The sequence below is a fragment of the Procambarus clarkii genome, chromosome 18 (assembly GCF_040958095.1).
Source record: "Procambarus clarkii isolate CNS0578487 chromosome 18, FALCON_Pclarkii_2.0, whole genome shotgun sequence".
NCBI lineage: Eukaryota > Metazoa > Arthropoda > Malacostraca > Decapoda > Cambaridae > Procambarus > Procambarus clarkii.
Genome location: NC_091167.1, coordinates 21,076,307 through 21,088,054, shown reverse-complemented (window position 1 = coordinate 21,088,054; position 11,748 = coordinate 21,076,307).

Below are 11,748 nucleotides of genomic sequence, written 5' to 3'. Positions count from 1 at the left end.
ATTCCGTGTCCAATTTTCTGTTTATAATATCTAAGAGTTATACAATACAATACAATTTTATTTAGGTAAGGTACATACATACAATAAATATTTACAAGGATTGTTTGACTTATAGGTATAGCTAGTACATACAATGCCTAAAGCCGCTATTACGCAAAGCGTTTCGGGCATTCGGAAGTTAGGCTTCACCGGGTGTTTTGATCCACAGTCACTTGAACATTATGGAAACTAGCAACAATAATTTAAAGCTTGTTACATCACGTAAATGCAACAGCTTTAAGCTCACAGAGCGGCAGAAAACAAAGCTTTTTTCTCACTCTTACCTTGAGGTTACCTTGAGGTGCTTCCGGGGCTTAGCGTCCCCGCGGCCCGGTCGTCGACCAGGCCTCCTGGTTGCTGGACTGATCAACCAGGCTGTTGGACGCGGCTGCTCGCAGCCTGACGTATGAGTCACAGCCTGATTGATCAGGTATCCTTTGGAGGTGCTTATCCAGTTCTCTCTTGAACACTGTGAGGGGTCGGCCAGTTATGCCCCTTATGTGTAGTGGAAGCGTGTTGAACAGTCTCGGGCCTCTGATGTTGATAGTTCTCTCTTGAACACTGTGAGGGGTCGGTCAGTTATGTCCCTTATGTGTAGTGGAAGCGTGTTGAACAGTCTCGGACCTCTGATGTTGATAGAGTTCTCTCTCAGAGTACCTGTTGCACCTCTGCTTTTCAACGGGGGTATTCTGCACATCCTGCCATGCCTCCTGGTCTCATGTGGTGTTATTTCTGTGTGCAGGTTTGGAACCAGCCCCTCTAATATTTTCCACGTGTAAATTATTATGTACCTCTCCCGCCTGCGCTCAAGGGAGTACAGTTTTAGGCTCTTTAATCGGTCCCAATAGTTTAGATGTTTTACTGAGTGGATTCTAGCAGTAAAGGATCTCTGCACGCTCTCCAGGTCAGCAATTTCTCCAGCTTTGAAAGGGGTTGTCATTGTGCAGCAGTACTCTACTCTAGAGAGCACAAGCGTTTTGAAAAGTATCATCATCGGTATAGCATCTCTAGTGTGAAAAGTTCTTGTTATCCAACCTGTCATTTTTCTTGCAGTTGTGACGGCTGCTTTATTGTGTTCTTTAAAGGAAAGGTCTTCCGACATGAGTACACCCAGATCCTTTACATTGCCTTTTCGTTCTATGTTATGATTTGCCTGAGTTTTGTACGTGGTTTCCGTTTTTATATTTTCATTTTTTCCATAGCGCATGAGCTGGAACTTATCTTCGTTAAACACCATATTATTTTCTGTAGCCCATAGAAAGACCTGATCTACATCTGACTGGAGGTTTGCCGTGTCCTCTATGTTGCCAACTCTCATGAAGATCCTAGTGTCATCTGCAAAGGATGATACAGTGCTATAGGTTGTGTTCTGGTCTATGTCCGATATGAGGATGAGAAAAAGTACTGGAGCAAGCACAGTACCCTGGGGGACTGAGTTCTTCACGGTTGATGGGCTGGATTTTATTTTGTTGACTATTACACATTGGGTTCTGTTGGTCAGGAAATTGTAGATCCATCTGCCTATTTTTCCGGTAATTCCTTTTGAACGCATTTTATGTGCAATAACACCATGGTCTCATTTATCAAAAGCTTTTGCGAAATCTGTGTAAATTACATCAGCGTTTTGTTTGTCTTCCATAGCATCTAATGCCATATCATAGTGGTCCAGCAACTGCGACAGGCAAGAGCGCCCTGTTCTGAAACCATGTTGTCCGGGGTTATGGAGATGCTGTGATTCCATGTATTTTGTGATCTTACTTCTTAGCACTCTCTAAAAAATTTTTATGATGTGCGATGTTAGTATATCAGGAATAACAGGATATCAGTATCTAGGCTTTGTCTCCACAGAATGTGGAGGGCCTGCGATAGTGGTTTTTTACAGTTCTTGATGAATATGGAGTTCCAAGAATCCGGGCCTGGTGCAGAGTGCATAGGCATACTGGTGTCTCCATAGGCATACTTAGGGTTATAAACCCACGGAACTCCTTACCCGCGTAAGATGTAAATGCCAAGACATTATTTTTATTTTTATTTATTTATATATACAAGAGTTCTTACATTCTTGTACAGCCACCAGCCCGCGTAGCGTCTTGGGCAGGTCCTTAATACTAATTTTCCCGGGAATACGAACCCCCAAAATCGTTTAACAACCAGGTACCCATTCACTGCTGGGTGGACAGAGGCTACAGTTAAGGATGGTGCCTAGTCAATCCTCCTCCTGCTAGGATACGAACTCAGGCCAAATCGCTGACGAAGCGCCGGGCGAGTGTTTTACCACCGCGCCACGGGGGACTGCTATATGTCTGTTCGAAATTCACATAAAGAAATCCTACGAAACAATGTGGGGGAGGCTGTGACATGCCGGCGGCTTCCTGTCCCCGTCGAAGCCACCAGATACGATGAGTTTCAGGTAAATTCAGGTGAGGCGAGTGAGAGTATTCGGTACTGAGTTCCCGCCAGAAGACGCAGGTGGATGATGGGGACACATGAGGCAGGACCAGAGGACACAGGTGGCTGATGGAGACACATGAGGCAGGACCAGAGGACACAGGTGGATGATGGAGACACATGAGGCAGGACCAGAGGACACAGGTGGATGATGGAGACACATGAGGCAGGACCAGAGGACACAGGTGGATGATGGAGACACATGAGGCAGGACCAGAGGGCACAGGTGGATGATGGAGACACATGAGGCAGGACCAGAGGACACAGGTGGATGATGGGGACACATGACACAGGACCAGAGGACACAGGTGGATGATGGAGACACATGACACAGGACCAGAGGACACAGGTGGATGATGGAGACACATGAGGCAGGACCAGAGGACACAGGTGGATGATGGAGACACATGACACAGGACCAGAGGACACAGGTGGATGATGGAGACACATGAGGCAGGACCAGAGGACACGGGTGGATGATGGAGACACATGACACAGGACCAGAGGACACAGGTGGATGATGGAGACACATGAGGCAGGACCAGAGGACACAGGTGGATGATGGAGACACATGAGGCAGGACCAGAGGACACAGGTGGATGATGGAGACACATGACATAGGACCAGAGGACACAGGTGGCTGATGGAGACACATGACACAGGACCAGAGGACACAGGTGGATGATGGAGACACATGAGGCAGGACCAGAGGACACGGGTGGATGATGGAGACACATGACACAGGACCAGAGGACACAGGTGGATGATGGAGACACATGAGGCAGGACCAGAGGACACAGGTGGATGATGGAGACACATGAGGCAGGACCAGAGGACACAGGTGGATGATGGAGACACATGACACAGGACCAGAGGACACAGGTGGATGATGGAGACACATGAGGCAGGACCAGAGGACACGGGTGGATGATGGAGACACATGACACAGGACCAGAGGACACAGGTGGATGATGGAGACACATGAGGCAGGACCAGAGGACACAGGTGGATGATGGAGACACATGAGGCAGGACCAGAGGACACAGGTGGATGATGGAGACACATGAGGCAGGACCAGAGGGCACAGGTGGATGATGGAGACACATGAGGCAGGACCAGAGGACACAGGTGGATGATGGGGACACATGACACAGGACCAGAGGACACAGGTGGATGATGGAGACACATGAGGCAGGACCAGAGGACACAGGTGGATGATGGAGACACATGACACAGGACCAGAGGACACAGGTGGCTGATGGAGACACATGACACAGGACCAGAGGACACAGGTGGATGATGGAGACACATGAGGCAGGACCAGAGGACACAGGTGGATGATGGAGACACATGAGGCAGGACCAGACGACACAGGTGGATGATGGAGACACATGAGGCAGGACCAGAGGACACAGGTGGATGATGGGGACACATGACACAGGACCAGAGGACACAGGTGGATGATGGAGACACATGAGGCAGGACCAGAGGACACAGGTGGATGATGGGGACACATGACACAGGACCAGAGGACACAGGTGGATGATGGAGACACATGAGGCAGGACCAGGGGACACAGGTGGATGATGGAGACACATGACGCAGGACCAGAGGACACAGGTGGATGATGGGGACACATGAGGCAGGACCAGAGGACACATGAGGCAGGACCAGAGGACACAGGTGGATGATGGGGACACATGACACAGGACCAGAGGACACAGGTGGATGATGGAGACACATGAGGCAGGACCAGAGGACACATGAGGCAGGACCAGAGGACACAGGTGGATGATGGAGACACATGAGGCAGGACCAGAGGACACAGGTGGATGATGGGGACACATGAGGCAGGACCAGAGGACACAGGTGGATGATGGGGACACATGAGGCAGGACCAGAGGACACAGGTGGATGATGGGGACACATGAGGCAGGACCAGAGGACACAGGTGGATGATGGGGACACATGAGGCAGGACCAGAGGACACAGGTGGATGATGGGGACACATGAGGCAGGACCAGAGGACACAGGTGGATGATGGAGACACATGAGGCAGGACCAGAGGACACAGGTGGATGATGGAGACACATGAGGCAGGACCAGAGGACACAGGTGGATGATGGAGACACATGAGGCAGGACCAGAGGACACAGGTGGATGATGGAGACACATGAGGCAGGACCAGAGGACACAGGTGGATGATGGAGACACATGACACAGGACCAGAGGACACAGGTGGCTGATGGAGACACATGAGGCAGGACCAGAGGACACAGGTGGCTGATGGAGACACATGAGGCAGGACCAGAGGACACAGGTGGCTGATGGGGACACATGACACAGGACCAGAGGACACAGGTGGCTGATGGAGACACATGAGGCAGGACCAGAGGACACAGGTGGATGATGGGGACACATGACACAGGACCAGAGGACACAGGTGGCTGATGGGGACACATGACACAGGACCAGAGGACACAGGTGGCTGATGGGGACACATGACACAGGACCAGAGGACACGGGTGGATGATGGGGACACATGAGGCAGGACCAGAGGACACAGGTGGCTGATGGAGACACATGAGGCAGGACCAGAGGACACAGGTGGATGATGGAGACACATGAGGCAGGACCAGAGGACACAGGTGGATGATGGAGACACATGAGGCAGGACCAGAGGACACAGGTGGATGATGGAGACACATGAGGCAGGACCAGAGGACACAGGTGGATGATGGGGACACATGACACAGGACCAGAGGCCACAGGTGGATGATGGGGACACATGACACAGGACCAGAGGACACAGGTGGATGATGGGGACACATGACACAGGACCAGAGGACACAGGTGGCTGATGGAGACACATGAGGCAGGACCAGAGGACACAGGTGGATGATAGGGACACATGACACAAGACCAGAGGACACAGGTGGATGATGGAGACACATGAGGCAGGACCAGGGGACACAGGTGGATGATGGAGACACATGACGCAGGACCAGAGGACACAGGTGGATGATGGGGACACATGAGGCAGGACCAGAGGACACAGGTGGATGATGGAGACACATGAGGCAGGACCAGAGGACACAGGTGGATGATGGGGACACATGAGGCAGGACCAGAGGACACAGGTGGATGATGGAGACACATGACACAGGACCAGAGGACACAGGTGGATGATGGAGACACATGAGGCAGGACCAGAGGACACAGGTGGATGATGGAGACACATGCCACAGGACCAGAGGACACAGGTGGATGATGGAGACACATGAGGCAGGACCAGAGGACACGGGTGGATGATGGGGACACATGAGGCAGGACCAGAGGACACAGGTGGATGATGGAGAAACATGACACAGGACCAGAGGACACAGGTGGCTGATGGAGACACATGAGGCAGGACCAGAGGACACAGGTGGATGATGGGGACACATGAGGCAGGACCAGAGGACACAGGTGGCTGATGGAGACACATGACACAGGACCAGAGGACACAGGTGGCTGATGGAGACACATGAGGCAGGACCAGAGGACACAGGTGGATGATGGGGACACATGAGGCAGGACCAGAGGACACAGGTGGCTGATGGAGACATATGACACAGGACCAGAGGACACAGGTGGATGATGGGGACACATGACACAGGACCAGAGGACACAGGTGGCTGATGGGGACACATGACACAGGACCAGAGGACACAGGTGGATGATGGGGACACATGAGGCAGGACAAGTGGACACAGGTGGCTGATGGAGACACATGAGGCAGGACCAGAGGACACAGGTGGATGATGGGGACACATGACACAGGACCAGAGGACACAGGTGGCTGATGGGGACACATGACACAGGACCAGAGGACACAGGTGGATGATGGGGACACATGAGGCAGGACAAGAGGACACAGGTGGCTGATGGAGACACATGAGGCAGGACCAGAGGACACAGGTGGCTGATGGAGACACATGAGGCAGGACCAGAGGACACAGGTGGATGATGGGGACACATGACACAGGACCAGAGGACACAGGTGGATGATGGAGACACAGGACCAGAGGACACAGGTGGATGATGGGGACACATGAGGCAGGACAAGAGGACACAGGTGGCTGATGGAGACACATGAGGCAGGACCAGCGGACACAGGTGGCTGATGGAGACACATGAGGCAGGACCAGAGGACACAGGTGGCTGATGGAGACACATGAGGCAGGACCAGAGGACACAGGTGGATGATGGAGACACATGAGGCAGGACCAGGGGACACAGGTGGATGATGGAGACACATGAGGCAGGACCAGAGGACACAGGTGGATGATGGGGACACATGAGGCAGGACCAGAGGACACAGGTGGATGATGGGGACACATGAGGCAGGACCAGAGGACACAGGTGGATGATGGGGACACATGAGGCAGGACAAGAGGACACAGGTGGCTGATGGAGACACATGAGGCAGGACCAGAGGACACAGGTGGCTGATGGAGACACATGACACAGGACCAGAGGACACAGGTGGATGATGGGGACACATGAGGCAGGACAAGAGGACACAGGTGGCTGATGGAGACACATGAGGCAGGAACAGCGGACACAGGTGGCTGATGGAGACACATGAGGCAGGACCAGAGGACACAGGTGGCTGATGGAGACACATGAGGCAGGACCAGAGGACACAGGTGGATGATGGAGACACATGAGGCAGGACCAGGGGACACAGGTGGATGATGGAGACACATGAGGCAGGACCAGAGGACACAGGTGGATGATGGGGACACATGAGGCAGCACCAGAGGACACAGGTGGCTGATGGGGACACATGACACAGGACCAGAGGACACAGGTGGCTGATGGAGACACATGAGGCAGGACCAGAGGACACAGGTGGATGATTGGGACACATGAGGCAGGACCAGCGGACACAGATGACAATATCTGTGTCTCCAGACAAGGAATCAGACGGTGTGGTGCAGCGTTCCCCCGCCAAGCCTCACCACAGGCACCAACTCCTCCCAGACGGCGAAGACCACTACCAACAGGCAGCCAGGGACACGGAGACTAAGCACGTCGTACCACATCGACAATAACCAACTCAATCAACTTATTTAAAAATTTCAAAGCAAACATTTCCTGCTGTTAGTACACTACCAAATGAGTGGCAGATGAGACGTTTGAAGTCTCTCGGAAAAAAATTGTTGATCATAAACTATGAAAAGCTGACACCGCTTGTTACGGACGGGTTGCGGCGTGACAACGGCAAATGGCTCTGGTTTCCTGCCTTGGCTAGACAGAGAGGTCGTGGTGGATGACCTCTGGTGAGGGGGCGGGTCAAGATCAGCGCCACCTAGGTTGTGTTACGTGCATAACGTCAACTCCCCAGTGAGTAAGTGTTATCTCCTGGTTTCCCCAGTGTACTGTCCCAATTAACTAATGACGTGTTATGACCACAGAGGTGACGTCTGGAGGCTGTGGTACTGAAGAAGACAGTTTACCTTGGGTAGTCTAAGTTCACTCAACTTAGTCCTGGAAGACGACTAAGCAAGTCGCCGCCGCCGATGCAGTCTCCGTGGTGTAGTGGTAAGACACTCGCCTGGCGTTCCGCGAGCGCTATGTCATGGGTTCGTATCCTGGCCGGGGAGGATTTACTGGGCGCAATTCCTTAACTGTAGCCTCTGTTTAACGCAACAGTAAAATGTGTACTTGGATGAAAAAACGATTCTTCGCGGCAGGGGATCGTATTCCAGGGACCATAGGATTAAGGACTTGCCCGAAACGCTACGCGTACTAGTGGCTGTACAAGAATGTAACAACTCTTGTATATATCTCAAAAAAATCTGAAGCAGTGTGGTGACCGCTGGTCACGTAGTGTTGGAAGCCATCGGTGTGCCCCGGGACTGGCTTAGGAGAGACAAGGACGACAGTGAGGTGTGTGTTGGGAAGCGCTGCTAGCCGGCCGCTAGAGGGTTCTGCCAGGGGTACGCTACCCCTGTATTGGTTTTGTGACCCTGATCAGCGTGTGGCTGAGGTCCTCTGCCCAACTCGTCCTCTTAAAAATAACGTCACTTTTGGCTGGTATGCGCTATGGTCAAAAGTGGACGTAATTTGAAATGAAATAGACTCACAAAAGTGACGTACTGTCCCGTTTTCTGTTTGAGTCGTCCGGCTTACTCGGAAAGGTTAGGAGAGGAAACTTTCAATTTACGGTTTTCATAACTTTTGACACTTTATGAGAATTTCCTGCCCACCTAACCTGCCAGAGGACCCTTAACTAACTGTTGTTTGAAAAAAAAAATCCCAAATTTATTATCATTTTTGTTCATTTTCAAATTACGTTCACTTTCGGCCATACTGGCAAACGGCTAAAAGCGACGTTATTTTTAAGAGGACAGGTTGAGCTGAGGGCCTGGAGAGTGGTCGTGGGGTGTAGGCACCTCGTGCTACTGTGTCGGTGGGCTGGCCCAGGTACAAGGTGAACTCGCCAGTGTTTCCCAGTACGGTTGGACAAGGTACTGGGCGAGAGAACCGCTGTTTTTATTATTTTCTACCACAGACGTGGCCACACATTTACAATGCTAACCAGCATATATACATTTTCTTCTGTCCTCCATGGACAGGGTTAGAGATCAGTTAAACATACAGTTCAAGGGTTTATTGAACACTCAACCACAGAAGGTGATTCGGTGCTTTTAAATTGCTAAGCTAGCCTGCAACAGGTACTCTGAGAGAGAACTCTATCAACATCAGAGGTCCGAGACTGTCCAACACGCTTCCACTACACATAAGGGGCATAACTGGCCGACCCCTCACAGTGTTCAAGAGAGAACTGGATAAGCACCTCCAAAGGATACCTGATCAACCAGGCTGTGACTCATACGTCAGGCTGCGAGCAGCCGCGTCCAACAGCCTGGTTGATCAGTCCAGCAACCAGGAGGCCTGGTCGACGACCGGGCCGCGGGGACGCTAAGCCCCGGAAGCACCTCAAGGTAACCTCAAGGTAAGGGTACATACGTAAATACATAGATACACAGATTTACGTATGCCCTACATAAAGTGTTTGATGTGTCTTTTACATAGTGTCATTAATGTACATTCACAAAGGTGAAATGTAATTCTGATCAGCTTCCATATATACATTATACCCATACATATACATACACACACATACATACATATACATACATACATATACATACATATATACACACACATGCATTCACATACATTTGTCTCATTTACTCTGACAGGGTGAGATAGCTGATAAAGAAACTAGTGTGCAATTAAGCACTTAATCACTGAAGGTGCTTTTACAAGCTCTGGTTATATAGTTACATCATATATTTACATTGTATAATTGATACATTACATGGTCAATCTTGGATACAAGTCCAATATATCAAGTGTTCCAGTACTCGTATAGTAATTACAGAGTTCAGCATACCTTAGCCTAGGAGGGCGAAAGTCAGTCAATATGGGACATTCTACAATATAATGTTCAAGAGAGTGCATGTTTTCTCTTTCACAAAGTTGACACATTGTGTACTCGACATTTGGGTTTTGAGAAAGCTGCCAGATACGTCTATATCCCAGGCGTATTCTGGCCACTATAACATCACATTGCCGGGTTCTTGTTCTATTAGTCCCATATGTGAATGTCTCCTCACGATATCTATCATAATATTTAATGCTACAACTTTCAGGTCTTTGTGAATTTGTTAGGTCGGTGAGATCTTCATTAGATATTTGTTTAAGTATTCTCTTTGTCACAAGCGCTGTGGTTGGTGAATACTGCATGTCGGCGTCCGGTGTCCTCGGTGAAGAAGATACCGATGTACATAAGAATAGTAAGTCCTAGAAGTAAGTAACAATAATAGTAAGAATATAGTTAGAATATAGAATAATAATAGTAAGAAAAAGAATAGTAAGAATAAGTAAGTAATTTAAGGGTTTAAGTGTAAATATATTGGTGAAGGTTATCTTGAGGTTATCTTGAGGTTATCTTGAGATGATTTCGGAGCTTTTTTTAGTGTCCCCGCGGCCCGGTCCTCGACCAGGCCCCCCACCCCCAGGAAGCAGCCCGTGACAGCTGACTAACACCCAGGTACCTATTTACTGCTAGGTAACAGGGGCGTAGGGTGAAAGAAACTCTGACCATTGTTTCTCGCCGGCGCCTGGGATCGAACCCAGGACCAGGATCCCAGGATCGAACCCAGGATCACAAGTCCAGCGTGCTGTCCGCTCGGCCGACCGGCTCTCTATTCCCGCAATAGTGTTTTGTTTATACAATTCTCTACGGCACCATATAGCACATTCTTGAAAGCGCACTATCGACTCGGGGTCGGATACACTTAAGAGTTTATACAGAAAGAACCTGGTTACTGGTCCATGGTGAGCGTAACACTGCTGCTAGTGTTGAGTGTGTAGCGAACACTGCTGCTAGTGTTGAGTGTGTAGCGAACACTGCTGCTAGTGTTGAGTGTGTAGCGAACACTGCTGCTAGTGTTGAGTGTGTAGCGAACACTGCTGCTAGTGTTGAGTGTGTAGCGAGTGAAGATGCTCTTGGAACATTGTACTAGCATATTTGTGCTTGCGGGGGTTGAGCTCTGGCTCTTTGGTCCCGCGTTTCAACTGTCAATCAACTGGTGTACAGGTTCCTGAGCCTATTGGGCTCTATCATATCTACACTTGAAACTGTGTATGGAGTCAGCCTCCACCACATCACTTCCTAATGCATTCCATTTGTCAACCACTATGACACTAAAAAAAATTCTTTCTAATATCTCTGTGGCTCATTTGCGCGCTCAGTTTCCACCTGTGTCCCCTAGTGCGTGTGCTCCTTGTGTTAAATAGTCTGTCTTTATCTACCCTCTCAATTCCTCTGAGAATCTTGTACGTGGTGATCATGTCCCCCTTAACTCTTGTCTTCCAGCGACGTTAGGTTTAATTCCCGTAGTCTGTCCTCGTATGTGACGCCGTGAATGCTTCACATCTATAGAGAACTTGTTCAATTTTGTGTTCTGTATATTATTTAGCTGAGAATAACAGACCAAACTCTGATCACTTTGCCTTACTGCAACTACAAAAGCAAAATGGTGTTGACATGTTAATGGGGCAGCATTCCCGCACTTGTGCCACAGAGATAATCACATAGCCATTAATGTGAACAATAAAATTTGCCGGCGCATCAAGCGGGTAAGTCGTAATATTTCAATTCTCACTGATAAATCGACAAGCCTGAGCATTAAAACAACC